The 17,141-nt window shown below is 40.1% G+C and overlaps 1 long non-coding RNA gene across 1 annotated transcript in view; it reads left to right on the top strand.

Annotated features, from left to right (window-relative positions):
- The window catches only part of LOC144936228 (uncharacterized), a 178,833-nt gene extending 163,414 nt beyond the window's left edge, over positions 1–15,419 (top strand). The window contains exon 4 of the long non-coding RNA XR_013637412.1: positions 15,248–15,419. This is a non-coding gene — a long non-coding RNA (uncharacterized LOC144936228). The remainder of the gene's footprint in view (positions 1–15,247) is intronic.
- Positions 15,420–17,141: the final 1,722 nt, after the last annotated feature.

Below are 17,141 nucleotides of genomic sequence, written 5' to 3'. Positions count from 1 at the left end.
CTCCCCGCATTTGTCTGCCCCTACGTGACGTGAATGCCATCGTAGTCTTCGCGCTGGCTCTGCATCTGTGGTTAGCACTCTATCAATAACGGCACTGACTGTTAAGCAATTAACACCTTAAGTCTTTGAAAAACGTCCTGCTGAAAATTCTGAATATAAATTGAAGTATGCGCGACGATTACGAGCATCTTTTGTAATTGTGGGACATTTTTTTTTTCAAAACAGTTGTTTAAAATGCACCTGAGAATAAGGATTAAATATTCAATGCAGCCAATGTTCTACACACAATTGTCATTTTATATATTGTAAAAGATAAATACTGTATGTGTGTTACAAATTGTGGGTTTATATCCCAGAGTGACCCTCTATGTATTTTGCAATGGAAATGCGGCAATATATAACCAAGCATGTGAACTCAGTAGTTCCCATAAGATTTAATTATGGTTAGACACTGGCCAAATCATGTCCAGTGCACATGTTTTCGCTATATTCAAATGCTAAAAATGCTATTCATGCAGGTCATTACTGTATTTAGCTCATTAAAACACAAAAAATTTACATTTTGTTAATATTTTACATTGTAAATGTTCAGCAAATTATTTTTTCTAAAACATAGTGAAATTATCACATGGCTAACTGTGTTGTTTTAAAGGCTGCAGGTGAAATATTTAATTGGCCATTAATGAGGCTATTGCTAGGTCAATGGATATCCTCGTTTCTAAAGCTTGCATTTGTCTCCATAAAGACTAACATGGCTTTCCGTTGGTCTTCATCCAAATGGGCACCCACTCGAAAAAATAAATCTTTCTAGTACATGCTGAATAAGAGCAATTTAAACTCTGTAAAACACATTTGTCGAACACTTTTCATACAAAAATTTTACTTTCATCCATTATTGGATAGCCTACAAGGACTACATTTTGTATAATTCAGCAAACTCAAAGTATTTTCTGTGTATGCTCACATGGTGAGTATAATCACCAGATGATCGTCTCCCAAACTAAACCAAAAAAACTTTTTAGATTGTGATTGAGTCACTAACCACAGATTTATTTCTAAAACTCGGCGTATGTAGACTTATTCATACTCATGCGTACGTGTGTATGTCTTTATTTTTTATACAGATTACACATTTTTGAAGCGTATGACGGCGAGTGAATACTGTGCATGTCTGGAGAGAGAGAAAAAAAAACACATTATCTATTGGATTTAGTTTTGGTCCGAAGAGCAGAAAAACAGATTTTTTTTGTTTAACTGCTGTATTGGATTCTAGCTGCATATCATGTACACCTTTTAAAGAAACCGACCTATTTCATTTAATATTTAGCTGCTATTCTATGCAAAAATCGTTCCGCGAGCGTGTGTGACTCGGGAAGTCTGACTCTCGAAATATCTTGCGAGAGCATTCCCATCATTATGGGCCCACAATGTGAAATTCTCTGCTTCCCTCATAATGAATGCATTCTATCATATATTTAACGTGACATGCCATTTTAATGCAATACATCTTAAACATGTACTGTCTATGCTATGTAATGGAATGCACTCCGAGGCCATCACTGGGGGCAGGATGTAGATGAAGCCGCTTTTCCGTTGTGATTCCTCACATTTACATATTAATGAATAATTAAGTAGTTGCGCTATCAATAACAATAATAACGGGCAGGAGGACGTGTCTGTAATACATTTTTTGTGTGTGTGCCCTAGTTTTATTAGGCACGGAATTAAACGCACAAGAGAGAGTCAAATACCCACTTTTCGCAAAACCGGTTTTGCAACTGAATGTCACAACTGGCCTAAAACCAGTACATAGTGTATACTTTGCAATCCGATCGTGTTCATGTATCGTTTGTTGTTGTAACTTGCCGACCCGCCCCTTGCTGGACATCTGTGAAAAAGAGCTTCATAGCTCATCGGATTCCTCCACTATGACAGAGATTCTGATTTTGTAACACTCCGGAAGAATTGCTCTTCAAATCAAATCAAACTCTACACATAGAGCGCAATTCGTGCATAACATGCAATGCAAAGTGCTTTACAAGACAAAATTACCTTCACATTTTAGATACCGTGCCATACATTATACGTGTGTCTACTGCGCACTGCCTCAATTGAGCGAAATCAACTTGGGTATGAAGAACAGTTCATAATTAAGGATTCCTACTGCACATTACCCTCATTATGTAAAATTATGGATTGCCATTGTAATGCAATAAAATTACTATGCCTTGATTTCCATTGTATTGCAATTATGTCATCACAGATTGAGGCCATTTGGTAATGGGCCCTCGATGATCAGAGCCTATACCACGGTGCGTCACACTGAGTGACACAATTGATAGCCCTTCGCAATCCACTGGTTGATGTCGCCCAGCCCCCTCCAACTAAGTTTGACCATACTTCAACACTCTTTGGTTCTTTCGGTAAAGTCACGTAGGTATAAAATAAAATAAAATCACGACGTTTCAGGCGCAACACAAGCGTCCGCCATCAGGTGGGACAACCACAGCAAGAAACATACTTCAACACTTTAGTCAGTGCCTACTGGTGAAGGTGGGCTACAGTAAGCCAGGGCCAGTTTAGATATCACTCGCCGCTGCCGTTAGCCTTGGCTGGGGATTGAACTATGGTTCACCATGTCAGTGGAGCAGTACCGCTAACTGTTGCAACATCGCTCACCAAGGCCGTAGCCATGGAGTCAACATTGGGGGGGACCAAATCTTCTAGGGGGTCTGGGATCCCCCCCCTAGAAAATAAATATCTAAATTTGAAAACTCATTTCCTGCCATTTCCTGCCTAAAATATTTTTAAAAATCACTAACATATGGGATAGACTTTTTATTTACACAATTTGTAACAATAATGTCTAATAGTGTATTGTATTACATTACTCTGTTTTTTCTTTTTTACCTTTTCTTGTTTCATTGTATGTAATGGCGGAGATTAGGGATTCATAAAGTACAACCATAACCACAATCATATAAACAGAAATGTATGCATTGTTATATGAAGACAAATCCAGATATTGTGGCCAAGGTTTAGCAAATTGTTGTTTTTATTTACATAGCATCGCAATTATAATTTTTTAAAATATTTTTTATAGCAATATATTGGGGGGGACATTTTGAGCATATTTGAATATATATTATAATTGCGGCCTTGCCGCACACAATGCACACTATATGAAACGAACGTACGTACCCATGCATAACATTCAGTCGCCATTGTGTGTAACACCCATTTTCAAACTCATATCTGGCCATGTCAGCATTCAATCATTTACGTGGCCATTTGCAAGAATATGGCCTTTTTAGCAGCACAGAAACAGAGCATCGCGGTTGTGTTTATTTTGAGTGTGAAAGCGTTGCGAGCCGCAGGACGAAGAGAGTTCTGTGCAGGAACAGAATAAAACTCCAATTACAAGCAGTGTCCCACCGCTGTGATATGCGAGCTGTTTGATTTGTAACCTGGCAGTTTAGTCCTTGTGACATAACTTGACACCAGCCCATTGCGGTGTGTCCGATTCAACCTCACGCCTGCTGCTGCTGGTTTGCACGCCAGGTGCAGAAACCACTAAGATGTTGCACGGCCTTTTGATCAGAGCTCTGATACATGTTTTAATAGTTTGGTTAAGGCGGGGGTGGGGTTATCGTCGCAGCATTCAAGTTAAAAAGAAATTAGTTCCTCTTTCATGTGAAATATACAGTGATTCAAAGAAAGGTTTTTGATTGTGTGTTTTGCATGTTATGCTACGTACGATAATCGTGCCATATTCTCAGGTTTTTTTCGGTAAAGTCACGTAGGTAAAAACATTAAAATTAATGAAAGTAAAATATTTTTGTTTTGTTTTATTTTACTTTCATTAATTTTAATGTTTTTACCTACGTGACTTTACCGAAAAAACCTGAGAATATGAATCATTGCAGTCACGAAAGCTTCAAATCTGGAGATAATCGTGCCATTTAGTGACATCAGTCGTGTCCTGTCAACACTTAATTACATTTAAAAGCACTGAATATTGAACGAAAGAATCGGCGCTGCTTTGCGCTCATTCAGATAGTGACCCTTTTGGGGGAGCAGTGGCCCGAAGCGGTTCGTGAATTGCGCTGCGAACTCAGTCGCAAACTAAGTCACCGTTCTTTTTTGTTAAGGGCAAAGTGTTATTGACGAATATGTTGAGTTCTTAATAGTTTTTTTCGTTCGTTATTTGTGCTTTGTGCACCCACTGCCAACGCAGCGTCACCAAAGCAATCAGTCACCTGGGTTTGATTCATGACCGTGGCGTCTTTCATTCCAGCAGAGAATTGACTGTAAATTAATGTTATTACATCGTAACAACAACCACACCTGTCTATTAAATAATGAAATGGGGGAATCGGCGCTGCTTTGTGCATTTGCAATTTGTGATTTGATGCCGTTACACGAATACAAAGTGAGGTCACGGGGTGTTTGATATCCACTTTGCAGGTGTGTGTTTTTTTCAATATCTCACAATATAGCCAAACAGGTCAAAACTCCCTCGTGTACACTGGCCCGAAAGGGAAACAGGTTGACCAATTGGGTTGTCAATCCACCACGTAGGTTAGAGATTATGCACAGATTATCAGAAATTCTGCACTGCCTTTGGGAAGGTAACTTATACGCCAGTTAAATCAAGTAAACACAGAGTTCTCCGGTGTGTGTGTGTTTCCAGGTTGTATTGCATTGTTCTTCCACACTCTGAAAGCCTCCACGAGCATCGTTTGAATTCTTAAAGAGGTGAATCGAGTTCTTGAAGAAGCTCCCAGGGCACTGGGCAAACAATGAACGTAGGGCTGTCACCAGTCCTCGTTTTCCCAGGGATAGGCCTATTTTTTTAAAGCATCTGTCCAGGGAAATCTATATGCCTTTCCGGGAACATTAAGATGCTCTGGGGATTTTTTTTGTCAGTTATGTGATGAGAATAATAATAATAATGATCGAAATACACAACTTACAAAAACCCATGGAAATGTACGCCTCCCCTAGGCTGGCATTGCGAGAGATGAATCTTCCCATGATACGTCTTGGTTGTTTTGTACAGCATAAGTGCCAACCCTCATTAGACATTGCTTTGAACAATTACCGTTACAACCCGAATACTCACCGGAAAGATACACGGCGCAATCGCAAAAGTTTTGCGGTAACATCAATGCATTACCATTGTGATCACTCCAAATCAGCTGAGATGCCACCTTAGTCTGGCCTTGTCGGTGCCCTGGAGAGGGACATTATATACATCTGCGATCATGATTATTATCACTTCGAAGAGCTCACAATCACTATAATGTATTGCGTTTAATTTGCGCATGTGTAGCACACGCTATTACATTGTATTTCGTTGAAAAATGCCGAATGCACACTTGTGTACAGCAAATAATCGCGCAGTGCCTTATGTTGGGGGAGGGGGGGGGGCACAGGCTGAAATCTCGTGCAAAATAATGATTGCATCCTATTTGTGAGCAGCGACTGGTTGACTTAGCTTGCCAAACATAGTTGATTGCCCTTTGAAATTTAATTCGGAGAGGGGTAGTCACTGGGCTTAGGAATTATTTAAATGTACAATTTTTCTGTATAGATAAGAAATGTGCTACAAAAAAAATGACAATCGAGACAGTTGGAGAATGGGCATGGAGGGGCAATAATTTTAGTGTACGGATAAGTGGACAGCTGCCTCTGATGCCCTGACACTCGGCAAAAAAAACTGTAATCAGGCTACAGTATTAAGATTTGTAAGATTTTCGATAGGAGCACAGCAGGGTATCGACCAAGAGAAAATTGGTAAATCTTGACTTATAGCTTTTCGTGACTGCAGGAATTAATATTCTAGAAAATTGGTATTCATAAATCCTCCCCAAAAATCAACTCATACCAAAAATTCCATTTATGTGTGGAAATAAATATGTACAAGGGTAATTGCATCCAGTTTTAAAGTCAAAAGCCCACTTAGATGAGTCGGTTGACTCAAGCACTGGCACAAATAAATTTGTCTGCAAGTACTGTAACCATCTGATAATCACTTAAATTTCAATGACTTTCAAATTAATCTCGGGAGCAATGCAGTAACTCTCTCGTTGTCATTCCACTCATGAATATTTGTGATCGTCATGATGAAACTACTCCACTCTCTCGATGTCCTTGCTCAATGATGTCGACGACCATGCCCTTCTTCCATTTAGCACTTTCCATGACATTACTCCAGTGGCGGCTCCTGCAAAATCTCTCAGGGGGGGCAAATGTCTGGATGATTGATAAGGATAAGGTCAACCCATGCAATGGATAAATTAACAGCTTAAGCATGTAAAGGCAACTTCACTTCTTTAATATTAATGAAAAATAAAGTGACTCTTACAATACATCTTGTTTGTTTCTATACTCACTATTAAAACAAACCACTCAAGTTTCTTTTATTAAAGATTCCACTAGGTCGCGACAAATTATATTGTTGGATGAAACGTGCTTACGTATGATGACGTAAGCACGTATGATGACGTAAGCACGTTAGGGCGAGCCCTCCCGGAAGCCATAGAGAATGCATTGCAGCGCCCCCGTTCGAAAAAAAACATCTTTGAATGTAAGTCTATGGGACCACTCGGGGCGATTCTCAGCTGGAGGGAAATCGCCCAAAAAGAGGCGGTACTCCACAGAACGTAGCATGACGCTGATTGGACTATATCCAGAGGCTGCACAGTGACGGCTAGCGTGACTCTGTGGATGAATGACATTGGTGGTGCGTCGCCCAATCGCCCTAATGAAGAAACCGCCCCTGCATTACTCCACAAATTCGCATCAAATACTCCCAGTTGTGTGCCACTGTCTTTAAGGGATACATATGATTTTTACAATGCAAACATTATAATCAGTTTATTGTTTTTTCATTACACGTTCAATAACCTAACTTGTGTCTTTCATATCATTATTTTTGTACCTGGAAGTGCTCCGCTCTCTGCAACTTTGAGATGCGTTATATCATCGGTATACTGTGCTCCTGGTAACATGTACGTCACTTCCCATCCATCTTTCGTATCCATTTGTTTTTTTATCTCCCATGCTACCAAACATCAACAATTTTACAGGTTTCTCATGTCACGACTATGCATGTATGTTGAACTTCTTTCGCACCGTACGTAGCCAACCGTGCTCATTGGACTAGCCAAGTTTCTTCTATTTCGGTGTACAGTCCAGCGTTTGCGCTAATCTGTAATCATATTCTTTCACGACTTAGGCCAATGATTTAATACAGGAATCATACTTATTTTAATTTCTACACCATCGTTTGTATTGTTTCTTGGTTTCAAATCGCTTGTACAACTTTGTCCCGTTGGTACAAACGTAATAATACCAGAGGTGGGACAAAGTCATTGTTATGCAAGTCCAAGTCGAGTCGCAAGTCATCAAATTCATGACTCGAGTCTGACTCGAGTCCAAGTCACATGACTCGAGTCCACATCTCATAGGTGGGACAAAGTCATTGTTATGCAAGTCCAAGTCGAGTCGCAAGTCATCAAATTCATGACTCGAGTCTGACTCGAGTCCAAGTCACATGACTCGAGTCCACATCTCATAGGTGGGACAAAGTCATTGTTATGCAAGTCCAAGTCGAGTCGCAAGTCATCAAATTCATGACTCGAGTCTGACTCGAGTCCAAGTCACATGACTCGAGTCCACACCTCTGAATAATACCATACTTTTCACGTACTGTAAATACTAGATTCTTACATCTAAAATGCAGTGCTCATATCACGAGTGTAAAAATCTATTTTAATCATGGAATATGCCAAGAAATGCCTGCATATTTCTGGCATTGGAAAAGCGCATTGCACACGCAGTCGCACTCAGATCGTAAATGTTGTGGCTTGGCTCTCCAACACACCGGAGTGCTGTACTAGTGACGAATTGTCCACGTTCTGTTTACGTGACAACCCTTAATAGTTGGCTGTGGCGGGTTTTAACGACACATTTATATTTTTACGCGATCTAACCCCAAAAAAGCCCTTCTAGATTTGAAATTTTCGTGACTGCAAGGATCCATACTCTTTGGTTCTTTCGGTGAAGTCACGTAGGTAGAAAATAAAAATACTAATTTTTTCACCGACGTGACTTTACCGAAAGAACCAAAGAGTATGGACCAAAAAAAACCACCTTAATTATGCACACGCAGTGTGTGTTTCTCACGACTGGTGTGGCTTCTGTCCCTTGTACGTGGAACCTCTCGCGAGACAAGCCCTCTGCACACTCTAACCACCACACCCTGTATTACAGTCAAATAAGGTTTCAATAAACGTGGACAATGGCCGGCCTTATTCACAATTGGAATGGTCGATGTGGCCGATGCGGCCATTCCAATTGTGAATGCAGATAACGTGAAAGAATATGCTACGGGAGCGCACAGACTCAATTTGTTTTGTTTTCCTATGTTAACCAGCATTATGGCAGTTTGTAATGCGATTTTAAGTGCTTAGCTAATTACTTTAGACACACAAAGGCATACAAGGGGTCTCTTTTTTTATTGGAATGCCTTATGCAAACAGAGCAGCAATTGCATTGGTAATATGAAGAGAACCTCTGCCACTGCACTAAACATAAGCCTGTATATATCATAAATGCTTTTCCTTTCAGTAATATATGAGATATATATTTCATATGAAGTAATTACTGATCAGCTATATTGTAGGCACTGTCTCTCTGGCTTCCTGCCTGCCTGTCGACCTGTTTGCCTGCCTGTTTGTAAATGTAGATGTCTGGCTTTGCTATCTGTGTTGGATGGGTTGCATGGCTATCTACGTTATCATTAAAGTAAATTAAATGCAATTTTGCATTTTGCTTAATAATTGTTCGTGTGGGGTAATTGGTGGTATATAATGAGATTGTATTTTTAACTCAAAACTTCAAAGAAAATGTTCAGTTGTGAAACAGGCTTTTGAAAGGTACATGAGATGAGATCTATTTACAAACTTGGTTTTTATCTTGGGTTGCTAAATGATGTGCATTCTTTTTTCAAAGGAGTTACATAAATGTTTGGCTGAAAGGTAATGGTGAGTGTCTACTAGAAATTAAGGGCACTTATACTGAATGTAGTCTGCATCATTTCTTAAAATTGTTTCAGTTTCCAGCAATTAGCTCATCTGCGTGCATGAATGCAGATGAGGCCATTAGGAGTAGGTATGTGTTTTGAAAATGTGCGTAATTACATTAGAGCATTTTTATTCATAACAAAGTTTACACAGTAAAGGTTGGTTTTAATGTGTGTATGGTTTTGGAATATACTTGAAGCCTGATTGTTTTGAGACAGACTACTTTAATGTATGCTTGTGCAGTAAGACTAAATAGAGATTAATTTAGCGTAGCATATTTCAGAAAACGTGTGTGCGTGTTTATTAGAACAACGATGTGTCATTGTGTAATTAGTGCATTAGCATGGTTACTGTGTGCATTGTGATCATTATATATGCTTGACATTATGTTTTAAAAAGCTTATTAAAACATTCCAAAATTGCTGCAAAAAATGTGCATATATTAATCATCAGCACAATAGCCGTTAGAATATAAATGTCATCTAAACAATGAATATAATTATTCCCAATGTTAGTGTCACGAAGACCGAAAAAGCACCGTGTACAATTGACAGTACAGGCCTTCAGATTGTCAGCTTATTTCCGTCCATTGAATGTGAATGGACATTTTCAGAAACCAGGCACAAGTGGAAATTAAAAAGTAAGTGCAGCAAGTGTTGACACGCTCTAAAGTAGCCACTTTAAAAGTTCTTGCGGTGGTGCTGGGGCAATGCTCTGTGGTGGATTCAGCTCGTACAGCGGGGTGGTTCTGCTTTAATGTCCGACGTTTTGCTCCAAAAAGCCGGACGCTTATTCAATTCCTGAAGCAAAATGATTGAATAAGATGCGCTTCTGCGGCCGTCTGGAATGCTCTTCACTTTCAATATTAATAAGTCACTGAAGCTATGCACTTTTAAATCATCTGAGTTGACATTGAATTGGGTTAGAACTGCATTTTGTTCTTAGTTTTGCAGTCCTTCTCCCGCACCTCCAATTAGCATGGTTGGCTACATATACGGTGCTAAATAAGTTCAACATACATACACAAATAATAACAATAACTTTCAGCCATTTGTCAATACACTACTAGATGAAGGACTTATCATGCAGTGTCAACTCCACTGTTAGTTACGTGGTGTATATCACAGAAATGTAATTTAGTCAGGATGAAAATATATCTGGCATAGTAGCTGTCTATAATATATAGAGAAGTGCAATCATGATGGGTGGAGCAGTCGAGCAGCAGTTGGAGCACTCTGCTCCGAATGCAGCGACTGAATGGAATGTTGATCCCCGCCTGTGGCTAATCAGTGGTGAGTGATGTCTGACCCCGTTATCAACCAACATCGGAAAGTCCTAGATCCAGCAGTGGATTGATAAAGGCTTGGACATTTGTATTGCTATTTATGTTTCGTGTTCTTACAGTGGTGGTATATAAAGATAACATATAACTTGCGGTGCATTGCAATTAAATGAAAAAGCACGATATGGCCGCCTGTCAAAATCCTGGCTCTCGACAGTAATAAAACAATTAACGCGTACGTTTTGCTTGCCAATATGCTGCGATGACATGACCTTGTGGCAAGGGTCTTTGATGCTCATGCAGTCCCCAGAGGAATGTGGTCCAGTGCTGGGTACAATGTGTCCTGACATTAGCAGATGGTGGAGGAGCCATGGGACCATTGTTGACATTGAATGAGCAATGATGTTGTTGGTAATTATAGATATTGCAAAGTCATGAATGTAATTTTGGTGCATGCACGTTTACTACGCAGAAATGCGTATAAACAAAATAAAACTCGATAAGGCTATTCAAAAGTGCAATGCACTTATCATGGGAGGCTGTTTCCAAATCCTGCCACTTGAATACAAAGATCAGGCAGATCAAAAGTATTGCGTGCAGAGGAAGTGAGGGAAAGAAAATGGAAAGCAGGCAGAGTGACGGGGCAAGATCTTGAGGTGGCCTCGGGAGTGCTAGCCTCATCAGGCAGGATGTGAGGATGAATGGCACAGACTTTACTGGGCCAGGTCTTGGGAGGAAAGACGATGGGGAGAGACAGATGGAAACGGAGAGACAGGCTCCCCTGGGCAGTTGTAAAGCAGGGCAGTCCACATAGCCCAAGGACAGACGGTGGGGTAGACGTGTGGGAATAGACTTGAAAAAAAACCAAAGTGAGTCTGAGATGGTGTGCAACAATAAGAAGTGGTATAGCGTTTGTGGCAATCGTCTTAAGAGTGCATGTCAAATAAGACTATGATCTGGGACAATAGATTCAAAGTGACATGTAGGAATAGGGGCAGTGATTGCGAGTGTGACAAGCAAAAATTGAAATAAAAGTCTCGCTTTAGATTGAAATGGAAGTCGTGTCACTCGGGACAAGGCAGTAATGCCACCATGGCAACTTTCTTTGGTGGAAGTCAAAGATCCAGCCCCCAATCGGCTTATGAAAGAGGAAATACAAGGTGCAGGTCGAGATCATATAATAGTTTGAAAAAGTATATATCGTTATTCGATAAATACATTTTAAGCTATTAAACACAATTCATCAATGAGCAAGCACCGATATGTTGTTTGAAATATCATTGAATAAAAATGAGTTTAAAAAATAAAGGACAAAAACTACTTGTTGTGTTTAGTTTGTTGTCCTTCCACGCACCTCCGATGAGCACGATTGGCTACATACGGTGCGAAAGAAGTTCAACATACATACACGCATACATAGTGATTCGATTTTCAGTAATTAAAAAAAAGAGAAGGGAATGCCAGCGGCCATTGGCTGGGTGTTTGAGAGGAGTTTTAACACGAGGTTGTCTTGAGGTACGGCTGGCGAGAGAGAGAGAGAGCCAGTGAGAGGGAGTGGGTGATCGGGGAGACATGGCAGACAACTGAGGACAGCCGAGAGCATAATGAAATGGGAGGCGGGCTGCCACCACGCTCCACCACACACACAACATGAAGTGACAGCAATGGGATGGGTAGGGGGGAGGGACGCTTCGTGTCAGAGGCTGTAAGGGGTGGGGAATTCAGGGGTCACAGGAAATTGAGAAGAGAGAGAAGATTGCGGTGAAAGATAGGGAAAAGGGTGAAAGTAAGATAATGCTGCGACGACTGTTCAGGCAGTGGGAGCTTTTTATTGTAGGTTTTTTATATATTGGGATTCAGCGCTTTACTTTAAGTTTTTTTTTTCTAATGTGCAAGATTAGCAATTACGCTGCGGTCATTTAAATGAAGCCATGTAATGCCGCATGTCACAAAATAGATTGATTTCATTTTATATTATATATAGTATGCTTGAAAGATTGCTTCAGATTGATTCACATGGTTCAGTAATTAAGCCCTAGGGTAGGCAGTGCTGTGTGATGGCATCTCACACTGACCATGACAGGCAGGCTAATTGACCGGTGCTGAATTCTGCCACCAATATAGTGAGCAGATAATTTGCATTTCATGTATTAATTTATAAAATGAACCTTCGACATGGCAGAACAGCTTTACAAAAGGCTTCAAGTTGCATGAGGTTTCCCTTCATATTGAACGTTTGGTTTTTATGTCTGAAATATGTGAATAAAACAGCAAATTATTATCAAATGTAAATATTAAATAGCCTCATGTATTCCGTTTTGTAAGTGTGAGAAACGCACATTTAGCGTATGTGTGCGGAAGGGAGATATTCTCCTTTCACAAGTCACATGCCGTCAATCAGGCTTTTAGGACCAATTTCATACAAGATTCCTTTATTACCTCCTGCATATCCGTTTCGCTCTATTGGCATTTTGTGTTGTTGTTGCCAAGGTGCTTCACTGTATTCAGTCAAATTTAAAGTTGCACACTCCTAAAGCTTTATGCACACAGGCATCTGTCTGGGGATTAGACTTCTTTATTGGCCATCCATGAATGTATCTGTGAAGAAACTTTTTTTTACATTAACTTTGAGGGGCGATGGAAAGGTCACAAATCTTTTTTTTGGGAAGCACAGGCAACCCTCAATAATTCAGGATTGCAACTTTAGCTACCATACAGCTCTATCTATTAATCTATTTATTCATGTGTGCATACCGATTTCCTGAATTCTGAGTTTTTTTCTTGCACGTGTTCTAGTCAATGTTTTAAAATGTGGTTTATGAACTGCATACCAACAATGTTGGCATAATACGATAAAATAAACGTAGTGAAAATCTAAATGTGAAGGTATAAGCTTATAAACAAATCTTTATTTACTGGGGAAAAACCTCAACAGTCTCAAAATGGTTTACATAAGGACTCTCTCTCTCTCTCTCTGACCATTTCCTTTATCTGTTATCTTCATATAACGAGAAGTGACAAGAAAAACACATGGGGTTAAACAGGCGACCGAGGACCGGCGACATTACTGGCAATTAAGTGGACGACACAAAAAAAGGGGCACGTGGTACTTCAATAGGACGTCGCTTGAAGGAATGACAACTGAAGGGCAAAAAAAAATATTGATGGAGCATGAGACAGGCTCGAAAACACACATGAAGAAATGACTAAAGAGGAGATGGTATGATGAAAACAGGGAACGTGTGGGAGTGAGATTGATTGCATCTGCACAGGATCATGGGCAGTGGCATTATCATGGAGAGGCCTTCATTCAGGAATGGATATAAAAATGTTGATGATGAATGATAGGCTCTATATATATTTGCTTTATATTTATAGTACAGCTACATGCATGTGCGTCTCTACGGCGTGTACCGCACTTTTATTTTTTATATATATAGGCGAACGAAGAAGCTGACATCCCATTTTATCATGCCGTGCAAATATGTGAGGGTGCACACTCAATTAAAGGTGACAGTTGTTCTTGCGTGGTGCGCAGCAGAGATGTGCTTATGGTAATCCACCATCATCACTAAATGATGAACTTACCTTTCACTGTAACTCTCTCGTATTCTGCACTGTGAGAAAATACCAGCACTTGTAACAGCCCCATTCCTTTTTTTTTCTCCCCCCCCATCCCCCAATTTGTATTGACACTTTTGTCACGGTCCCCCAAAGAAGCTGCGTGCTTCTTCGTGTAACATGCCCTTCTGCGCGTATTGTTGTGCAGTGGCGACCACAGTAATGCTTTGACCATAGATGGGGCAGGTCCCCCCCCCCACCCGTCTGCCCCAAGGGAGGCCTCTAATGGCCCATCTCTGTGGGGTATGGCTTGTGGGCAGGTCCCCTGGTATAGCCCATTAGTTGTGTGCTTGGTTCTTTTTTCAATCGTTTTTCTTTTTTATTATTCTTCCCTTTTTAACGGATACAATGAGCAAATGTATTTAAAGGAACGTCAATAAATAAAGATATAAATTCTGGGCTGTGTTGATATGTCTTTTTAACACCTTAATTAAACATGGGTTTATTCACTTCTGGATGAAGGCCTGTTTAGGGCATCGCTATCTTGCATGGCTCTGCCATTCGATAATTGATCTCACTAATGCGCTTTAACTGATCTGAGGTCGACTCAGCCTCAAATGAGTACCGAGTTCAGTGTCTAAGCTTCACCAATAGGGAGACAAAGGTGGCCGGGCGTGGTGCTGGTCGACCACCCCCTCGTGTGCCATGTCAGCCTGTTGATGCAAGTACTAACAGCACTTGCATCGACAGTCTGTTAAGGCTATGCAGGGAATCTTTGTCTTTGTGTCGTTCTCTTTTTTGGCTGTTGTACCATCAGTCATCATTCTCGCAATATTTGCTGCCCAACACTGCTTATTTTATTTGTATCAGTTAGTATGATGTGTCTTACTCCCATTTCTCTGATGTATCCACTCCTCGTCCCGTCTCTCGGTGAAAATAACTTTTCTTCGGCTTTTGTTCCACTTTATTTGCCATTGTTTCATGTTCATAATCTGTATGTCAAAGCTGGTGATGTGCACTGATTGAGAGCGTTTTATTTGGGTACATTGATTTTCAGTATCAGGTTCAGCTACATTAAACCACTTCATCTTTATCATCTTCACCTGTTTATTTCATAATTTTGATCCCAATCCATCTTCGTTACTTTCTCTTTGTATAGATGTTTTAACTTCATCATTTAAGTTAGGTCCTTGGAACTATTAGTTATTTAATTTTGATTCGCAAAATTGTTGCAGATGACTTTTGTGTTTGTTTAACTGAAAACCATGTTTGCTGCCCTCTTTCTGCGAACCCACGACCTCCTTCATACCAGGCAAGGAAGTTAACATCTCGCCACCGTGGCGCCCAGACAAATGAGACTGAAGTTGCCGGGTTCATGGTGCAGCCGCCGCTCCACCCCACACACACAGCACATTCACAACTGAACTATCCTAGGCATTTGGAGATATGGAAAATCTAATGGTAATAACAGGACTAGGAATACAACCAAGATGTTAAAAGTGAATTGATGATGCGATAAGTTTTAAAGTTTTACTGTCTCCAAGAATATTTTTCCAAGAAACTTGCTTGATATATGTGGGCAGTGCCTTATAACAGAGTGCAAAACAATTTGGATTGATATTGCGTCCAAGTACAACTGCATCTCAAAGTTCATCCATTATTTTTGTGTATGGAAGGAGACCAGAATGGCTGGGGTATGCTTGGACAAATGATAGGAGAATTCCACATAGATACAATAGATTTATCAGCCACTTTTACAAAGGTATATTAAATACAGGTACATATAAATATGGTGGCTTTGAAACCTATTAATGATTTAATCTGAGAACCCAAAAAACCCCATCACTGGCCTTGCATACTGTTGGCCAAATATCTAAATATTGTAGAAACTGCATATTTACTCCATGACAATTGGAGCACGTAGCAGGCAGTAAAATATGGGGTGCGTTACACATGGCAAAAGCTGGAAATGTAAAAAAAACACATTTGGATGGTGGCTTTATCAGGCTTGACAGTTGTATTGTCAGCAACAGTTCCCAAGTTGGTTGCATTGCTTCGTGTGCAGTGGTTGATGTTACGGTAGTGTGCATCTTCAAAAGTTAAACTGTCAAAAATAAAAGCGGCCTTTTAAGGGACTAGCGGGGCAAAGATACAGAGATTGCTTCACACTAATTCTAAACCAGTGCTGAATGCGTTAAATGTGACACAGTTGCAACATAATGCACAGTCCACACATGCACACGCCGGATACAGAGGCGATGAGAAGCATGAGTACACTTGTGAGCGTTATCCACGAAATTACCATGTAGACCTATAAATGCCCTGGTTATCTGTGCATGTTTGGTACGCCGTGCATTCCAACATAATGCTCATAGATCGATTGTAAATTGAAGACGATAACATGCTTGTTCAAATAAAAAAATGGATTTTAATGAGGAATGCAAGTGAAACCAGTGCCTATTCGAGGTTACGTGCGCATATATGTGTATTCAAGTGAGCATGTGCCCACATAGGCATGCGCTTGAACATCCATGGATGGGTATGCACTTATGGCTATTTCTACACATACAAGATTCACTGTCGAGTGTGTGGGTGTGGTTACATCTCTAAGTACATGAGCGTGCACGTTTTTTCCCTTCACTTCTACACGCGGGCATACGTGTTTAATTAATTTTTTACTGCTCACTTTGGCGCAAAACTTTGAATTGTCTCGTATCCTTCTGAGATTAGGCAAAATGGTGGGCGGTGTATGACAGAAGATGGTTATTTTTCCCGTGAACCCAGCAGTAACACAATGTCCGACTGGAAAATGTCATGGGATGTTGAAATTGAGCAAACAGTTGGAACATATCCATCACTCTAAAGAGAAGGACAAGTCCATTTTTATGATGCGAACACAAGCGCTGCATGTACTTTTACTTTGCGAAGCACTCTATTGAACTGCATTTCTTTATGTTTTTTATAAAAAAAATTATAATTGAAAAGTAAAATGAAGCTAATGCTCTTAATTTTCCCTATAGGTACACATTGACATATGGTTGATGGTTGGAAACAATAACATTCACGTTTTTTTATTAGATTGCACGTTGGTAACATTGTAATTCTATTTTCACATTGGCAACTCGTTTGGTGTGATTATAACCCTTTAAAACATCGCGTTGGGTGTTGTTAAACCGATTAGAGTGTTAATAACTAAAACAATATTA

The sequence above is a fragment of the Lampetra fluviatilis genome, chromosome 15 (assembly GCF_964198595.1).
Source record: "Lampetra fluviatilis chromosome 15, kcLamFluv1.1, whole genome shotgun sequence".
NCBI lineage: Eukaryota > Metazoa > Chordata > Hyperoartia > Petromyzontiformes > Petromyzontidae > Lampetra > Lampetra fluviatilis.
Note: the sequence above shows the minus strand (reverse complement) of the source record. Positions and strands in the feature narration are given on the sequence as shown.